Here is a 12,673-nt window from a genome sequence, read left to right as displayed (position 1 = left end):
CGATCGACCTCCACATGCTTAGTTCTATCGTGTTGAACCGGATTCTCTAAGATTTGGATAGCTGCTTCATTGTCGCTCATGATTTTAATACTTTCTTGGGGGGGAAACCTAACTCCGTTACAAGTTTTTTCAGCCATAATGCTTCTGCTAAGCCTTTAGCTATTCCTCGGAATTCAGCTTCAACACTTGACAAAGAGACCACCTTTTGCTTCTTACTTTTCCATGTAACCAGATTACCTCCTACCATAGAGAAATATCCTGACGTCGATCTTCGGTTGCCTTTATCTCCATCCCAGTCAGCATCTGTATATATCTGAATATTTAGATGACTGTTTGCTTTAAACAAAACTCCATGATCAGCAGTTCCCTTAAGGTATCTGATAATCCTTAAGACTGCATCCATATGTTCTTCTTGAGGTTGGTGCATGAACTGACTTACTACTTCAACAGCATATGCTATATCTGGACGAGTATGGGCTAGATAAATTAGCTTTCCTACCATTCGTTGGTACCTGTTTTTATCAGCAAACTTACCATCTAACTTCATAAATAACTTTTCATTGAGAACCATGGGCGTATCTGCTGGCTTACAATCGATCATTCCAATTTCTGCTAAAAAATCCAAGATATACTTCTTCTGACAAATGAAGATCCCTTGTTGTGTTCTTGAAACTTCAATTCCAAGAAAATATCTCAGATCTCCTAAATCTTTCATTTCGAAGTCTGCATACAAACTTTCTTTAAGCTTCTTAATTTCACTTTCATCATTCCCAATGATAATCATGTCATCAACGTATATAATCAGACACGTTATACGATCTCCTTTACGATTGAGAAACAAAGTGTGGTCAGAATTACTTTGGATATACCCATACTTTTTCATTGCTAGAGTAAACCTGCCAAACCACGCTCTGGGTGACTGTTTTAGCCCATGTAAGGACTTCTTTAACTTACAAACTTCTCCTTTCTTAAAATCTTGAGAAAAACCGGGCGGGGGATCCATATATACTTCCTCTTTTAGTTCTCCAAGTAAGAAGACATTTTTTACATCAAACTGATGAAAAGGCCATCCTTGATTAACTGCTATAGAAAATAGAACTCTTATTGTATCTAACTTTGCAACTGGAGAGAACGTTTCAGAGTAGTCAATCCCATATGTTTGAGTATACCCTTTGGCAACCAATCGAGCTTTATATCTTTCTATTTCTTCGTTTGGTCTATATTTTACTGTATAGATCCACCGACATCCGACTGGGTTCTTTCCTTGTGGAAGAGTACACTTATCCCATGTTTCATTTTTTTTCAGTGCATCCATTTCAACTTCCATAGCATCCTTCCATTCTGTAATTTTCAAAGCTTGCTCTACATTTGATGGAATCTCCTCCGAGTATAGTTTTGCTGTGAATGCCTTTGCTTCTTCAGACAGATATCCTTTTGCTATTTGGGCCATAGGATACTTTGAATTTCTGGGGACTTTTTCTGGAGAAAATCATTTTGCAGGAATTCCTCTGGTTGACCTTGCTGGTAGTACATATTTTTCCGGAACTTGGACTTCTTCTGAAATCTCCGTACCAGCCTGTTTCCCATTTTCCTGCACATTTTCATTTATGGGATCTGGTATAGCAGTTTCAGGAGCAACATCTGGTGAAGAATTACGTACCTCAGATATCAGGTTCGGACTCATATTTTCGGTGGCACTATTTTGTTTGTCCTGACAGGGCTGTTGCGGAAAGGACTGTTCTTCAGGAGGACTGGTTGAAGAATATCCTAGCCAATTCAGTGTGTCATACTGTTCCTCCCCCTCACTACTGGATGGCTGAGAATAGAAGTACTTTGTTTCAAGAAAGTCACAGTTCATTGTAGTGAACATGTGTCTTTGGGTTATAACACCTATACCCTTTTTGGGTCACCCCATATCCCACAAAAACACACTTCTCAGCACATGGATCAAGTTTGTCCCGATATAACTTCGGAACATGTACAAAGACAGTACATCCAAACACCTTAGGTGGAAGAGTAAGTGTTGATGGAAGTGAATGATGTCTATTGAGGGTTTGAAGGGGTGTTTTCATTTTGAGGATTTTTGTTGGAAGTCTGTTAATCAGATCAGGTGGCAGTAGCCACAGCCTCAGGCTAGAAAGATTTGGGAATACAAGATTCAATTATTAGAGCTCTAGTCATTTCTAATAAAAGTCTATTTTTTCTTTCAGCAACACCATTTTGTTCTGGGGTGTGAGGACACGTGGTTTGATGGACAATTCCTTTTGACTGAAAAAATTGGTTCATCTATGAGTTTATATACTCCCCACCATTATCAGATCTCACAACTTTTATTGACTGTTGAAATTGAGTTTGAATCATAGCATTAAAAACAGTGAACCTATCATATACTTCATCCTTATTTTTCAAAAAATAAATCCAAGTCATACGAGTGCAATCATCAACAAAGATTACATAATACCGAAACTTTTGGCCACCAAGAACAGGGGCAGGACCCCACACATCAGAGTGAATTAGAGAAAATGAAACTTGGACTCTAGTGTTGCTAGGTTTATAGGTTTGTCTATGGCTTTTAGCTAGAATGCAAGTTTCACAAGAAATTGGTTTATTTAACGGAAAAAATGCAGGAAACAAAGTATGTAAATAACTAACTGACGGATGCCCAAGTCTTCTATGCCACAGCCATGCTTCTCTTTCCTTTGTTCCATGAGCAAGCATCGCATTTCCACTTGAATTGACTTCATCAACATAGTACAGTCCCCCTTTCTCAGTGCCACGCCCAATAATCTGTCCCGTCTTGATATCCTGTAAAAGACAAAAACTTGGATGCATGAGAACTCAGCAATTTAGTTCTTTTGTCACATGGCTTATAGATAAAAGTTTATGTGACAATGAAGGAACATAAAGACAATTAGACAGTTTAATGTCGGGAGAGATTTTAATTGTTCCTCCAGTTTTTACATCCATTTTCCCTTTATTTGCAGCTTCAATGTGTGTTTTCCGAGGCTTCTCAGTTTCCGAAAAATTAGATAACTCATATGTCATTGTATCTGTCGCTCCGCAATCAAATATCCAATCTCCATTTGATGATTCACCCTTTCCATGGACACTGTGGGCCGATCCATTAAACTGCAATGGGTTACATAAAAAAGAGACAACTGGCCCATTAAGCGAATTAGGCCCACACTCCTTCGGCCGATCCATATGTGGGTTAAAAAAACAATTAGGTTTATATATATTTAACTTTTTATTAAAGGAAAGGGATTTGTGGAGATTGTGTTTCCTTTTTTTCTCACCTTCCATGACTGAAAACCTTTCCTCTTCTTTTTTTGATCCGGTCGCTGTTGCTACTTCACTGAAGCCATCTGATCTCCTGCCACTGCTCCCGTCTTTGGAACCTACGGCGGTAGGAGCGGTGGTCTTGTCCATGCTAGGCTTGACCTTTTTTGGTCCGATCCACCAATCGGGGTATCCAATGATTTCAAAGCACTGATCTTTTGTGTGCCTTGACATGCCACACTCATCACACTTGAGATGAGATTTATCATCTTGATTTCCTTTCTTCTTGTCGTCGTACCGGCGGAAGCTTTTTGATACAAAACCGCCGCCACCGGTAAGTTCTCCGGTGAAAAGGCCGGAAGCAACACCTTGGGTTTCGTTGACAGTTGCTCCTATTATTAGTTGGTGAGCGGCTTCCCTACGAACCATGGCATATGCTGCCTCGACGGTGGGAAGCGAGTCAACCCGAAGGATTTCTTGGATGATTGGTTCAAATTTTTGATCCAACCCATTCGAAAACTGGAATAGTTTTTGATTGGATCTAATTTTGGAATAGACTTTGATATCATCTGGACACTTCATTGGGTTGGGGTCGATTCAATCGATTTCGCCCCATACTCCTTGTAGTGATATCCAGAATTCTTCAAGGGTTTTGTTGGCTTGTTTGAGTTCATTGGCTTTGACATGAAGATTGAAAGTCTGGAGTTTATCTTTGCCACTACTGTAAGTGACCGCTAATGCGTCCCACAATTCTTTAGCAGTGGCAAATTCGGTAAGGTTTCCGCTAATGTTGGTTCGATATTTTGAATGAGCCATGAGAACACAATCAGGTCTTCTTGTTCCCATAACTCATATGGTTTAATCGGTAAATGATGAGGCCCCAATTTGAGGCTCTGATACCATGACAAGATATAGAGAATAGAATTGTATTGATTTCTTGATGATTTTGATACAAAGAACCTATCCTCTATTTATACATGAATTTTACGGCTTAATAATGGAAATATAAAGCACAATTGATTGCATATTGATCTTTGGCTTTCTGCCAAAGACATAATCTCTTAATCATGGAAATGATGTCGATTCATTCTGATCCAAAATAACTTCTTGTTTTAACATATATAATATAGTCAAAGTTATTGTTGAGACCTGGATTCGCTGATAAGACTTACTCGCTGACATGCATAGTCAATTAGTCTTCAGTGAGTCCAGTAACTCTCTTCAGCGGGTTACATGTTGACCAAAAGTTCATCATGGCGGGAAGCATTCAAATCACATGAAGACAAGAGTCACATGATGGTTCTTCCAACTGTAACGTGCCTTAAATGGCAAAGATACATGTTGGGACCAAAGCAAGGGTTCTCTCTCTCTCATACCCGATTTGGTAAAGAAGACAAGGGCACATGATTCAAGTACCATGAGCCAATTGGATGTCAACAACCACCATTAAGTCACAATCAAAGTAGGCTGTGTTGCCCAAGTCTTCTCCTATATAAAGCAACACAACCACATTTGTATTAGATGTGTTAGTCACCTTGAAAGTGTGTATCACTTGTAATTGTTCAAGTTTTTAGTGTGTCTAGACTTAGCAATTACCATTGTTCTTTTGTATTCTTGTAAGTCAAGTGTGTAAGATCAACCATGTATTCATCGTTTAATCAATGATACATATAATTATCCTTGCATTGATGTACTCAATTGAACTTAATATTGTTCTTGTTATTTACTTGCTTACTTACTTTCTTGTCTAATTTAATTAAAACATAAGTTGTGCATTCGTGGACCATCAAGTGGTATCAGAGCCACCGTTCCTAAATCATTGAAACAAGATCTGTTTGCCTCCTTGTGTTTACATTTAAAACTTCTGTTCTTTATTTCTTCTTGAAACCTTCTTTTTTTAACAAGAACATGTCTTCTATTCCCAGCCTAGTGAACACACGTGACTTTGGCTACGTGTCGACACCTCCTAAGTTCGAGCCCAAAGATTTTGGGTCTTGGATGGAGATGATGCTTCTTCACATCTCTTGTGTGGAACCCTATTTAATGACCATATTAACTGAGGGTCCACGCGTATCGATGTATGTCCAAAGGACTCCAGGAGCTACACCTGAAGCTCCTGAGATAGTCACTGACCTGGTTAAACCAGAGGTTCAATAGACAGATGAAGAAAGAAAGCTGGTAAATCTTGATGCTAGACTGAAAAACATGATTATCGTTACTCTTCCCACTGAAATCATGAAACTAGTCATCAAGTATCCCTCTTCAAAGGAAGTATGGGATAGACTTGTCAGCACCTATGAAGGTTCTGCTGACCTTATCAAAATCAAGAAAATTGATTTGAAAAGAGCTTATGAAAACTTCTTCTCTCTTCCTGATGAAAGTCTTGAGAGCACCTATACTCGCTTTAAAGGGTTGCTCAATGATATGACAAATGTTGGCATTACCCATGATAACTTTGAGGTATGTCATAAATTCATCGACTCTCTTCCTCTTATATGGCAAAACTTAAGACAAACTCTTCGTACTACGAAGAAAATCCAAGATTTTGATCTTTGAGAACTTTTTGGCACTCTTCAATTTGAAGAAAGAGCATTGGCTCAAAATATTCGAGCCTCTGCTGATGCCAAAGGACACTCTGGCCCTTCTTCTTCTTCTTCTGTCAGCATCTCCTCTCATCCTATTTCTGACCCTATTGCTCTCGTTTATACTGAGCCCATCGATCTCTATGATGGTGCCAGTACCTCTAATCTTCCAGCATCCATTCAGACCCTCATTAATGAGCTGGATGATGAAGAAAAACAAAATTTGTTTAATGACTTCATGGGCTTTGACCTGGTTGCTGGTAGAAGATACTCCAGAAGGTGGAATAATTGCAAAACGGTTACTCCCCTCAAACCTCCTGTTGATAAATCACAGGAAGAGTGCTGGAGGTGTGGCAGAAAAGGCCACTACCAGAAGGAGTGTAGAGTCTCCTTACCCAATCCGGCTGCTCCCAAAACTAATCCTTCCAAATCTGCTGATGAATATAGGAACAAATATTATCAGCTGAAGGCTAAAGTGGCTGAAACAGAGGATGTCAAAGTTCCAGCAAAAAGTCTAATTGCTGAAGAACATGATTGGGCTGACTCAGATGATTCTGATGATGATGATTATGTTGATGCCATGTGCCTTTTGGCACTTGCTGACAGTGATGCTCTGACAAAGGATCAAGTCTCCTCTAGTTAGTGGGTGAACGTCACTGTTAAAAAGGTACACTCTCTTCTCTCTTCTTCTAATCAAGACAAGACCAAAATTATTGAATCCTTGTCTTGTGATCTTCAGTTCGTAGAAAGTCTACGTGCTGAACTTGAATCTAAACTTAACTCTGCTGGAGTAGAGTTAAGTGAAAAATCTGAAAAACTTGTGAAATTGAAAAATGTTCATGTTGAACTTCAGTCTCATGAGTTGATGACTTAGAAACTTCAACTTGAGAATGAAACTCTCAAGGCTGAAGTTTCTAATCTAAAGAAGATTGTGACCTCCTGGTCAAAAGCTTCTAAATTTCATCATCAATGCTTGAGCGAACAAGTCCCTGCTCAAGTACAGGCGGTAATTGGTGGCAATTTTGATGCTGCTGCCTCTATCGTTGACTCCTTTAATGATGATGTAAAGCCTGAAATCTCCATTCCTCCACCCTGTTCATCTTCCATCTCTCAAGAAGAAATGAAAAAGTGGTATTTTGTCAAGGGACAAAATGACTACCATGCTGAGATGGACTCAAAGGCTACAGCATTTGCCAATGTTTCCTCTTCCTTAAATGCTAAAAGTACCAGTACCTCAACCAGTACTTTTGACATGTTCTCCCATCTCCCTATTGTTGGCATGATGCCACATGAAGGGAGAAATCAAAATTCTCCTCCAAGAACTTTTAAAGGGGATATCTCAAGTGATGGGTATGTACCCATTGTTCCTCAGCCTCTATCCACAAAAGGTGTTGAGCCCTTTAAAAGAAGCACTATTGCTGCTTCCTATGACTATGGTACCCCTCAGCGGGTCAATCATGTCGTTCAGCAACACTCTGGTGCTCAATTTTCATCTCAGCTGGAACCTACCCATACAAATTCAATATCTGATCATCAAATGAACAGAAGGGTTAGGTTCACTGATGTAAGACACCAGCAAGTACTTCCCACAAAGGTTGTACATGCTGATGCTCAAACTGATGCAGTATCTCAATCAATGCCCTCAAAATAAAATCTAAGGCATGTTACTCCTAAAAGAGGAAGACAGCCTTCTCAAAACAGATCTGACACTCCTCAGCGAGGACACTTTCCTCATCAGCAGGTAAGGCATATAACTCCTCAGCGAGGACATTTGCCACATCAGCAAATAAGGTCTATTACTCCACAAAGAGGACAAGTGCCCTCTCAGCACAGTCACTCCTCAATATCCAACAAGGAGTATCTACCTCATAGGAAAATGAGGTCAGTCACTCCAAAACGTCAAGTCAGTTCCACAACTCCTAATCATGAGAATCAGTCTCAGCAGGGTTCCTCTACTTCCTATTCTGCTGGACAGCAAGCATGGACCATGATTAGAGGACATCAGATTCCTCAAAATCATCATGGTGAATCCATACTTGGTCCAGTTCCTCAAATGCCCCCTCCTAAACTTAGACAAAGGAATAAGTCCAAGTTTAAGCAAAAAAGCAAAGCTTCCTCTTCCTCCACTCCACAAATAAATGAACTTACTTAGCGAGTAAATGATCTTTCCTCTCAGCTGAGGGACTTTCTCCTTCAAAATCAAGGCAATTCCTCTGACAAAAAATGCTATCTTTGTAGCAGCAGAGGACATGTTGCCTCTGAATGTTTTTTATACAGCCCAAGAGATGCTCCAGCGGTTGTATGTCAACCAAACATCTCTACAGCTACTGAAACATCTTCCTCCTCTAATAGGATCAGTGAGAACCTTTCTACTGAACCAGTTATCAGTGACACCTCCTCTGTCACAAATGCAAGCATTTGCTGAATACATTGCTGCTCAGCGCTTTGAAATTCCCCATTCTCAAAGGGTTATTTGAAATGCTTGGGGGCAACCCTCAATACTGGTTGAGTACAGCGCTCCTAATGTAGTGAGCAGCTATGCATATCTTCATAGTAATGAAACCAGCATTATGCCTACAAATGAAGATAATACTACCCCTGTCTCTGTGGGAGATCACTTTACTCTTGAGGAGGCTCTCTCTGTAGAGCCAACATCCTCCACTGAAGTACCTTCAGATAATCCTGCTGACATAGAAATGGATAAACAAAGTGAACCTTAAATCCTTTCTTTTCATCCATGCAGGGCTCGCTAGGTAAAGAAGTGTGGTATTTGGACAGCGGTTGTTCAAAACACATGACAGGCTCTAAATCACTGCTGGATGACTATACTGAGGCACCTGGTCCTACAGTGGTGTTTGGTGATAACTCCACTGGACAAACTGAAGGGTATGGTCTTCTTTCTAATGGACTCATAAAATTCTCAAAAGTTGCTTATGTAAATGGATTAAAGCATAATCTCATCAGCATAAGTCAACTATATGATGCTGACTACAAGGTAATCCTTGATAAACATCAAGGCACTGTAGTAAACATCAACAAGGAAGTCGTCTTGGTTGCACCAAGAAAAAGAGATGTATATCTTGTAGACTTCACTCCTATCAAGACTGATAGTGAGACTTGTTTCTTTGCTAAGTCAGCATCCGAGTTGAATTGGTTATGGCACAAGCGTATGTCGCATGTGAATTTCAAAACCATAAACTCACTGGCCAAAAAGAACCTTGTTCGTGGCCTTCCTCCTTTGTCCTTTGAAAAAGATAGGCTTTGTGGTGCTTGTGAAAAAGGCAAATGCGACAAAGCTACTTTCAAAACTAAACAAGCCAACTCTGTCAAGGGTTGCTTTTACCTTCTACACATGGACCTTTTTGGACCAGTGAATGTCCAAAGTCTAAAGGGTAGCAGATACACTTTAGTAATTGTGGATGAATATTCACGATATACTTGGACAATTTTTCTTAATTCTAAGAGTGATGTTGCTGATGAAATTATCAAATTCATTAAGAAAATGGAAAATCTCAACAGCATAAGGGTCAAAGAACTCAGAAGTGATCATGGCACTGAGTTTAGAAACCACACTCTTGAAACTTTTTGTGCTGATCAAGGGATCTCACAAAACTTCTCTTCCACTAGAACTCTTGAGCAAAATGGTGTTGCTGAAAGGAGAAATAGAACTCTTATAGAGGCAACACGTACTATGCTCAGTGAGTCCTCTCTTCCCAGCAGGTTTTGGACTGAAGCAGTCAACACTGCTTGTCACACTCAAAATCGATGTCTCATTGTCAAAAGACATGACAAAACAGCATATGAGGTTTTAAGAAGAAAGAAACCTCAAATCAAATACTTTCATATATTTGGTTGTCCTGTCTTTATTCTTAATAATAAGGATCATCTGGGGAAATTTGATCCTAAAGCTGATGATGGTTACTTTGTTGGATACTCTTCCATTAGCAAAGCTTTTAGAGTATTCAATACTCGACTTCAAAAAGTGGATGAATCCATTCATGTCACTTTTGATGAAAGCTCATCTGCTCTTAAAGATATCCAGCCATCTTCTACTGAAGAGATCTTCAATGAGTTCACGAACCCTCCTATGGAGGATGATGACTCATTCGTTGATGCTTCTTACTCTCCTCCTCTTGATCAGCATCTCACTGAGGATAATTCAGCAGACCCTGAGCTGGAGCAAGTTGCTGCTCATATCTATTTGATTGAGCCAGTTGAGCCTATCTTAAGGTCAATCCATGCAGCATCAGCCAAACCTAGATCACTGACTGATAATGTGCAAGTTGATGACTCTGCTGATGTTGAGTTTCATGATGCTTCAGATAACACTGAAAACATGGTGTTTGCTGATGACCCCATCATTGATAACTCAAATCAGTCAAATGGCTCCACTGATCAAACTCCTCTTGATCCTTCCATTACCATTGATTTCTCCTCTTATTCTTCTCCTGCTGATCCCATGCAAATATCTTCCGCTGACACTCTAGGTTCATCGAGTGTCCCATCACTTAAATGGACTTCAAGTCATCCTGCTCACCAAATTATTGGTGATCCTCAGCAGGGCATTGTGACTAGATCAGCGACTAGAAACACATGTCTATATGTTAACTTCTTGTCAATGATCACTCCTAAGAATATTGGAGAGGCCATGGTTGACCCATCGTGGGTTGCTGCCATGCAAGAAGAACTAACTCAATTCCAAAGACAGCATGTTTGGTTCTTAGTTCCTCTTCCTCCTGGCAAAGGACCCATTGGAACTAAATGGGTCTATAGAAATAAGATGGACGAAGATGGTGTTGTTATACGCAACAAGGCTAGGTTTGTAGCTCAAGGCTACCTTCAAGAAGAAGGTCTCGACTATGACGAAACCTTTGCTCCAGTGGCTAGACTTGAAGCAATATGCTTATTCCTGGCACATGCTGCTTATCGAAACTTCACTGTATATCAAATGGATGTCAAGAGTGCTTTCCTAAATGGAAAACTCGAAGAAGAAGTTTATGTGGAGAAGCCACCTAGTTTTGAAGATCTGACCAAGCCAAACCATGTCTATCGTCTTTATAAAGCATTATATGGTCTTAAAAAAAGCTCCCAGAGCTTGGTATGACACTCTCTCTGAATTTCTTCTTACTCATGAGTTTCAGCGAGGATCTATAGACAGCACCCTCTTTATCTATAGAAAGGGTGCTCATGTTCTCTATGTACAAATATATGTCGATGACATCATATTTGGATCCTCCAGTAAGAAACTTTGCAATAAATTTAGCTCACTAATGTCTTCTCATTTTGAAATGAGTATGATGGGTGAGCTAACCTTCTTCCTTGGTCTACAAATTCGCCAGCTCACTGATGGCATCTTTATAAACCAAGAAAAGTATATACGAGACATGCTGGCCAAATTTGATATGTCTAATATCACCACAAAGCCTACTCCCATGTCTCCTCCAAACAATCTCCATGCTGACCCTGATGGTAAGCATGTGAACCCCACTTTCTACCGTGGAATGATTGGCTCACTAATGTATCTCACAGCGAGTCGTCCTAACATTATGTTTGCTACTTGCCTTTGTGCAAGGTATCAAGCATCTCCCAGGGAGTCTCACCTTCTCGCTGTCAAGCGTATCTTTAAATATCTCAAAGGGACTTCCTCTTTAGGTCTCTGGTATCCCAAGGAGTCTAACTTTGACTTAGTTGCATACTCTAACTCTGACTATGCTGGCTGCATGTTAGATAGAAAAAGTACCAGTGGTGGATATCGACTGTTGGGGGGAAGGCTGACTAGTTGGTCTAGTAAGAAACAGCATACAGTTTCCATCTCCATTGCTGAAGCAGAGTATGTGTCTGCAGCAAGTTGTTGTGCACAAGTCCTTTCGATGAAAAACAAACTTGCTGACTATGACCTAAATTTTTCCAAGATCCCCATCATGTGTGATAACACTAGTGCTATTGCTATCACACATAATCCTGTTCAGCATTCCAAAACTAAGCATATTGACATTAGGTATCACTTCATTCGTGATCATGTCATGAAGGGGGATGTTGAAATTTACTTCATTCCCACTGATGACCAACTTGCTGACATCTTCACTAAACCTTTAAATGAAAAGAGATTTAAGGATCTCGTCAGCAGGTTGGGAATGTTAAATGGTGATTTTACGAGTTCAACAACATGATCACTCATGTTTTGTTGCCCATATTCCTCTTATGAAGATGAGCAGCGACTTCTTAAGTCAAAGTCATCAGCGAGCTCTTCCTTTTACTCGTTGATCCCTGTTTCTTTGGGAAAAAGCAAAATAAAGGCAATGGAAAGCCAAAAGTTTCCATCTAGTCCAGCAGCAAACGGCTGCTGGTAAAGACGTCTAAAATCCGTTGATCCCTGATGCTTTGGGAAAAAGCATAACAAAAGTAATAGGGTGCTGAAAGTCCATATCTAGTCCAACAGCAAACGGCTGTTGGTAAAGACTTCTAAAATCCGTTGATCCCTAGTGCTTTGGGAAAAAGCATAACAAAAGTAATAGGGTGCTGAAAGTCCCTATTTAGTCCAGCAGCAAACGGCTGCTGGTAAAGACTTCTAAAATCCGTTGATGGCTGACAATTTGCCAAAAATTGTTTAATGCTCATCAGCATCCACCCTTTCTGTCTTTGTGGTGCTGATTAAAACTTGGTAACCATTATTTCTTCAAAATTATACAACTCTTCAGTGGATACCTCAAGTTATCTGAGTGTACTCCACTACGTATTTTTGTTAATATTATATTATATATATCTCAAACGGTTACCTCGATTTCCTCCCAAATGGGCAACTTGCACACTGT

Source organism: Erigeron canadensis, chromosome 6 (genome assembly GCF_010389155.1).
Source record: "Erigeron canadensis isolate Cc75 chromosome 6, C_canadensis_v1, whole genome shotgun sequence".
Classification (NCBI taxonomy): Eukaryota; Viridiplantae; Streptophyta; class Magnoliopsida; order Asterales; family Asteraceae; genus Erigeron; species Erigeron canadensis.
The sequence above is the reverse complement of the archived record's forward strand: the minus strand, read 5'-3'. Positions refer to the sequence as shown.